The sequence below is a fragment of the Macrobrachium nipponense genome, chromosome 6, assembly GCF_015104395.2.
Source record: "Macrobrachium nipponense isolate FS-2020 chromosome 6, ASM1510439v2, whole genome shotgun sequence".
Taxonomy (NCBI): domain Eukaryota; kingdom Metazoa; phylum Arthropoda; class Malacostraca; order Decapoda; family Palaemonidae; genus Macrobrachium; species Macrobrachium nipponense.
The window spans coordinates 58,405,530-58,412,909 of record NC_061108.1 but is presented as its reverse complement, the minus strand read 5'-3'; the positions used below and the strand labels follow the sequence as shown (position 1 = coordinate 58,412,909).

Sequence of the window (7,380 nt, the reverse complement as noted above, 5' to 3'; positions counted from 1 at the left end):
GTGTTATTGAGTGTAAATGTATGTTAAGTGTGAGAGTTTAATGAGTGTGATTGTAAAGTGTGTTTTTTAGTGAGTGTATAGTGTTAACCTTACTAAGGTCTAGACTTTCTAAGATTAGTTTCACTTATGAACAGAGTTCCAGAAAGGGGCTGATTGATACACTTGTGTTGTCGTTGGTAGATTTTTACTCCGACTGAAAGAGGGAACAACGAACATGTCACATTGTTTACATACAGGTGGCGCCACACTCACCAGCGAGAAAGACTAAATACTGAAGAAAAATCAACATACAAGCGGTGAGTGCAATGTACTAACACAATATGAACAATACAAATCACATATGCTAATACTTCCCCTTGATTTTATTGTAATGCAGCGAATTTTACAAGATCTGACGCTGACAAAAATTGGATAGCCAACGACACAAAACAGCAAAATTGCAATGATTACATGAATAAAAAAAACACTTCCAGATAAAGAATAACACAGCTGCAAGAAAAGTATGCTGAACAAGCAGCAAAACTGAATATACACAGTAGCTGCAGAAATAAAGGATAAATGCAATTATACCTGTCATCATCACATTTGGCAAAGGATTACAATTTAACCCTGGACAGTGGTCGTGGGTCCTGCACGACCCAAGGAGTGTTTCAAAAAACATGTTTTTTTCCCATAAATTATCACCCATGTCCAATGCGGGTGTAATCGACCTGCAGACGTCTAGTATACTGTCAGGTTTGATGGTGAGCAGATGTGCCAGCCCCTCTCTTCAGTGCATCCCTATTTTCTGAGGTACCACTAGGGTCAAGGACGACCCACATCTTAGTAGAAAGGTTAGTGATCGAAAATCAAAGTTATTACATAACAGTTTCTCAATGAACACTCTGTATAGTCACGTGACTTTGTTGTGTTGGAAAGTCTAGCGGGGCCTATATCTAAGTTACACACCACAAACCGAGTGGCAGAGATGCTACATACCGCCATATTGTCCAATTTGCTTTGAGTGCCACTTTTTGCATTTTTTGCATAAAGCAAAGTTTTTAGATAAACATCAGATATTGAGTATTATTCATTCTAATCGTGTTATGTACTGTTGGAATATGTCGGAGGATGATGTTTCTATAAAATGAATGCCTTTGTGAATGCCTGCCACTTACCTACGACTTACATATGCCCTTATGGTCACGTGACATTCAAGTGCTAATTTCTGTGTTTTTTTGCGAAGAGCAAAGTTATTACGTAGCCAATACGTGTATGACTGTGGCATAATAGCTAATAGTATAGTTTTTTTTATATTGGGAAATGTTTTACTATGTGCGCAATCATGTACGGGAGACGTTTTACTTCGTATGCTGTTTGTAGCAAACGTGTGCGCGACCTTGGTAGTGGCTGAGGTGCCACATTGCCAATAATCCATGCGTCTTTGAATGCCCTTTTTTTTTATGAAAAAAGCAAAATTATTAGGTAAACATAGCATATTGAAATTGAACAGTGTTCATGCTAGTAGTGTTGTTCATGTCAGTATAGTTTTGTTCATGCTAGTATAAATGTTTATAGTGGAATATGTTGGAGGTTGGCGCGTTGTTTTATCGCGTACGTACTCTGGGCCATTGTATGCGAAGATTCTGTTTACCTTCTTTTCCGATCGCTCATTTCTAATGTTTTGGGGGGGCTCTCTCTCTCTTCTCTCTCTCTTCTCTCTCTCTCGTCTCTCTCTCTCTCTCTCTCCTCTCTCTCTCTCTCTTTCATTCCTCTTTGATCCTTTTTGATTAGTGTTTCGTATATTCGTGGGTCTCTCTCTCTCTCCCTTTGTTTTAGTGTTTCACATATTTCTGGGTCTCTCTTTCACTCTCTCTCTCTCTCTCATCCTTTGTTTTAGTGTTTCGCATATTTCTGGGTCTCTCTCTCGCTCGCTCTCTCTCTCTCTCTCTAATGCCTCTTTGATCCTTTATGTTTATGTTTCGTATATTTGTGGGTCTCTCTCTCTCTCATCCTTTGTTTTAGTGTTTCGCACATCTCTCTCTCTCTCTCTCTCTCTCTCTCTCTCTCTCCGAAAATGAATCTATCTCATCTTTGGAAAGCTATAGTAAGTAAAGCGCTCTCTCTCTCTCTCTCCTCCTCCCTCTCTCTCTCTTCTCGTCTCTCTCTCTCTCTCTGAATCGACTCATCTTTGAAAGCTATAGTAAGTAAAGCGGCTCTCTTCTCTCCTCTTCATCTCTCTCTCTCTCTCTCCTCAATCTCTGCGATATAAATAATTCCATCTCATCTCTGAAAGCTGTAGTAAGTAAAGTTCTCTCTCTCTCTCCTTCTCTCTTGTTGTGTGTAAACATCTCTCCCCCCCCCCCCCCTCTCTCTCTCTCTCTTTTGTTGTGCGTAAACATCTCTCTCTATCTCTCTCTTTTGTTGTGCGTAAACACCTGCGTGACCGACCTTGGAAGTGGCTGGGATCCCATATATTGACATTTGATCCATTTCCTTTCGAATGCCCCTTTCTGTGTGTGTGTGTGTGTGTGTGTTTTTTTTTTAAGCAAAGTTATATGGTAAACATTGCGAAGAGAACAGGGTTCATGCTAGTATAGTTTTGTTTTATTACTGGAATATGTTGGAGGGTGGTGAGTTGTATCGCGTACGTGCCCGTTTGAGTGCTCATTTCTTTTTTTTTTTTTCTTTTTTTTTTTTCGAGTGCTCATTTCTAATTTTTTTTTTTTTTTCGAGTGCTCATTTCTAATTTTTTTTTTTTTTCGAGTGCTGCGCAAGCGTGTTCGCTGCCGAAGTTGCCCATCTAGAGACGACCACAAGAACGAACACAGCATGTTTGCGATGCAACGGGCCCGTCTGCCTACAGCATCAAACTGTCTTGTGTCCGAAGTGTGTGCCTCGTACGTAGGTAAGTTACATCATGAAACTTTTTTACAACTTGTTTGCATAAATGCTATAATTTTAATCTTTACAAAATATATATCATCCATTTTTTTTACCTAAAATACTGCAATAGTTTATTTTTCATTTTTGTCGATATTTCCAAATATTCTAAAATATTCCCTTTTCGAAATATTTCTTTTTGAGAACTGCAAAATAATTTTCAAACCTCTAGCAAGCCACCATCAATAGTTTTATGCAAATCAATGCATAATTATAGCTAAGTAACACATTGAAAATTTCACTCCATTCCTCCATTTCAGGTAGCAAATTTGGCCGTCGCACTTGTCGTGGGTGGGGCCCTATTTACTGTACATATCCATTAGGTAAGTTGCATACCGCTATATATTCTTGTTCTCTATAGAATTTGTGATATTCTGGTAGATTTTCATGCATAAATATCATATCTTATAGTAGTTACAGCCATTTTTATAAGAAATTTTCATGGTAAAACAAGGAGGTCAACAAATGACCTTTACATTGGAGTAAGTTTTATGGGTCAGATTTTTTTTTTGATGATTGCAAAATAATGTTGAAACGTCCAGCAATCTACCATAATAGTCTTATGCAAATCGACACATAATTAGGTAACCTAGATAACCACATTGAAAATTACATTCCATTCCTCCATTTCAGGTAGCAAATTTGGCCGTCGCACTTGTCGTGGGTGGGGGCCCATTTACTGTATATATCAATTAGGTAAGTTGCATACCGCTATATATTCTTGTTCTCTATAGAATTTGTGATATTCTGGTAGATTTTCATGCATAAATACCATATCTTATAGTAGTTACAGCCATTTTTATAAGAAAATTTTCATGTGAAAATAGCAGGTAAAAGTGAACTTTAGATTTGGCCCTGATATAACAGCTAATATCATCTTTGTCCAAATATTTTTACATAATTACTTTTTAGGATAATATGACTTTATTCTGTATAAAAATTCAGCCACTTCTAATTCATTTAGGTACAAAAAAAAATTTGTGAAAATTTGCCAGTTTTTGGAGGCAAAAAAAATTTACCTTTTTTTTTCTATTTTCAGATTTTGACCTCTATGGGGTCCGACACCTTTTCTGGCTGTGGGAGACTTGTAAATTGTAGTTTTAGGAAGGATTCCCTCAATTTATTTTCTTATATAGGTTATTTTGTATTTTTTTATAATATTTTTGTAAATTATTTTTTTGTTATATACTTATTTTTTTTTAATATTTGTAATAAATATCAAATTTGTAGATGGGTATTATTTATCTCTTCAGTAGTATAGTATTATCTTTAAACTAATTTTAGAAACTATAATGTACAGCAAAAATGAAGTTACTGATTTTTGGCAAATTTTTCTAGACGCTCGGGTCGAGGTTGACCCACATTACTTTTAACCGGGTAGCGAAATAGCGATACCTGTCCAGGGTTAAAAAAGAATTGATCAGAAGGACAAACTAAGAACTTTGGCATGGCTCTAACTGTTTTATTAAGGAATGCTAGTCCAATTCTGCACACAACTCCTGTGTCTTCCTCCCAGTCAAACCCTTGGTTAGAAGATCGGCTAGATTGTCATTAGATGCCACATATTGCAACTTAACCAATCCCTTCTTTACCACATCCTTTATGAAGTGATACTTCACATCCACGCCCTTGGAATTATCATTGACAATGTCCTTCTCTGCAAGGATACATGGCACCATGCAAAGATCACTTGCATTGATCTCTCTTAATATACCACATAGCAACAGTGCTTCTTGCGTAGCGATAGCAATGTACTCCGCCTGTTGTGTGGACGTAGCAACCACCGTTTGCTTCTTTCATCTCCACTCCACGGGTCCTCCGGCAATACACACCACCAGTCCACTGAACGATTTTCTGTCCACCTTGTTGTTGGTAAAGTCAGCATCGGAAAAAATCGTTGCCTCCTTCCCACTCTTCCTGAATACTATGCAATAGTCACGGGTGTGTTTTAGGTACTTTATCAGATATTTCACTGCAGCCATCGGCTTTCTCTTGGGGTTGGCCAAGAATTAACTGAGATAACTGACAGTGAAACTCAAGTCAGGTCTTGTCCCGTTTGCAACGTACAGCAACATACCTATGGCTCGTCAATATTCATGACTATCAGCGTCTGCATCTGGCTCATTGTTGGCAGAGAATACATCTTCACTCAGAGGACTGTGTTTTCCTCTGCATTCAGGCAACTCATGTTTCTCCAATATCTGATCGATATAAGCACACTGATCGATGCTTAAGGTGTGCTCATCCTTTCACAATATTCTCAATGATAAGAAATCAGATATTTCTCCCAGCTCTTTTATTCCAACTTGTTGGCTCAACTCTTTCTTGAACCAATCAATATCTTCTTTTTTTTCCCACATGGCAATGTCATCCACATAAAGTCAAACATACACTTTCCTTTCTCGATGATAGAATAGGCAAGGGTCACCAACTGACGGGTTGAACTTCATGTCTATAAAGATTTTCTTGATCTTATGGTACCATTCTTGCCCTGATTGTCTCAGACCGATATCAAAACCCTCCAGTTGTTCCAGGTATACTTCTTCCTTGATATCACTATTGATGTAGGCAGATATTACATTGACATGCTCACACTTCAGTTCCTTCTCCACTCCCACAGCAAGCATCAACCAAATGGTCTTTCTTTTGATCACAGGCGAGTAGGTTTCCATGTAGTCAAAGCCATATCTCTGTGCAAATCCTTGTGCAACTAACTTGGCCTTGTACTTTGCAGGGTTGCCACTAGCGTCAGTCTTCAGTTTGAACTTCCATGTTGACCCAATGACTTTGGTTGGTGGCCTTGGTACAACCTCCCATGTATTCATCTCAGTCAGTTTCTTAATCTCTTCTCCCTTAGCATATTTCCATCTTTCTGCTTGGGGACTAGCTAGGGCTTCTTTGGCACTCTTTGGTTTGATGATAGTGGTCTCTTCATCTGGCTTAACCACTAAACACTCAGGGTTTTTTTTACATTCTTGGCACAGACATTTCTTTGGTCTAGGCACTCTTGCAGACCTCTGCAGGACTGGGAATTCTTCTTGAACTTTGGCTTCTTCATCTTCAGGCAACACTGGAATTTCTTCAAAGACAGGAATCTGCTCATTTTTTACGTCTCCATGCCCGCCATCTTTACCGCCTTCCTTGTCCAGACCATCTCCCTTCTGCTCCCATTTTTTTCTCTGTTTCCTCCTTGGAATCTGACTCGTCCAAGAGTTGTAGATAGTCTGTGTCCTGCTTCCCCTGATCACTGGAATCTTCTTTCTTCTTTCATGGGAAAACATCTTCATGGAATACGTCCCGCCTGATTATTACCCTTCCAGTCTCTGTGTTCCAAAGCCTGTATCCAACCTTTGTATCCTCCTGATAACCAAGCATGATACACTCAACAGTCTTGTTATCAAGTTTGCTTCTGACTTCTTTCATGGCCTGAGCTCTGCATCCGAAGGGTCTCATGCGTTCATAATCACTCCTTGTGAGTTCCTTTCCTGTAGCCAGTTCAAGCGGTATCTTAAAATCGATGGCACTGCTTGGTGCCCTGTTCCAGTTGTAGGCAGCAGTCAACATAGCTTCAGCCCACAGTCTCTTGTCAGCTCCAGCTTCAGATGATATAGTCCTCACCATTTCCATAAGTACACGATTTTGTTGTTCCGCTCTCCCGTTCTGCTGTTTACAGTAAGGCATAGTCCTTTCATGCACTATTCCATTTACAGCCAGATAGTTGTCCAACTGCTGTTTGCCAGAGTATTCCCCTCCGAAGTCAGATCTAATTTTCTTCAGGGTATGGCCCGTGAGATTCTCCATCTTGGTCTTGTATAGAATGAGTCTAGACAATGCTTCATCTTTAGACACCATTGGCATAACAGTCAGATACCTGGAGTAATCGTCAGTGAACACAATAGTGGAAATGGACCCACCAAATGAAGGGGTATTAAAGGGTCCCATAACATCGGTGTGCACAATCATCAAAGGTTTAGATGCTCTGGATGTATGTGCTTGCAGGAAAAGCTATCCTTGTCATCTTCCCCTCAATGCATGCTTCACATTTTCCACATTCTTCTTTCTCGACATTAGCCAGAACTGGAATCTTCTTCAAAGCGTCATAGTTGAGATGACCCATTCTTTGATGCCAAGTCTGCATCGATGCCTTAGCGGGCAATGCCACACTAGCTCCCTCATTATCTTTACTAGGCCAATTCAGATTCATAATGTCATCTTCCTCTCTTCCCTAGCAACAAAGAGTTCAATGCCACCCTTGGATGCCTTTGCTAGGTCATCCACGAATAATACAGATGCACCCTTGGCAGTGATCTGTTGTATAGACACCAGACGACTACAGTATAGGCTAGGGATATACATCACTTCCTGAAGCACAATCTTACATTTGGCTTGAATCACGATTACCCCAATCCTTTCCAACAAAAGTCTATGTCCATCACCGATTTTCACAGATCCTTCCCG

The 7,380-nt window shown here is 39.6% G+C and overlaps 1 long non-coding RNA gene across 1 annotated transcript; it reads left to right on the top strand.

The window, feature by feature from the left end:
- The first annotated feature begins 619 nt into the window (after window positions 1-619).
- On the top strand, window positions 620-3,711 carry LOC135216420 (uncharacterized). The gene is made up of 4 exons (XR_010314882.1): window positions 620-833; window positions 2,747-2,887; window positions 3,183-3,245; window positions 3,556-3,711. It is a non-coding gene; the product is annotated as an uncharacterized LOC135216420 (long non-coding RNA).
- Window positions 3,712-7,380: the final 3,669 nt, after the last annotated feature.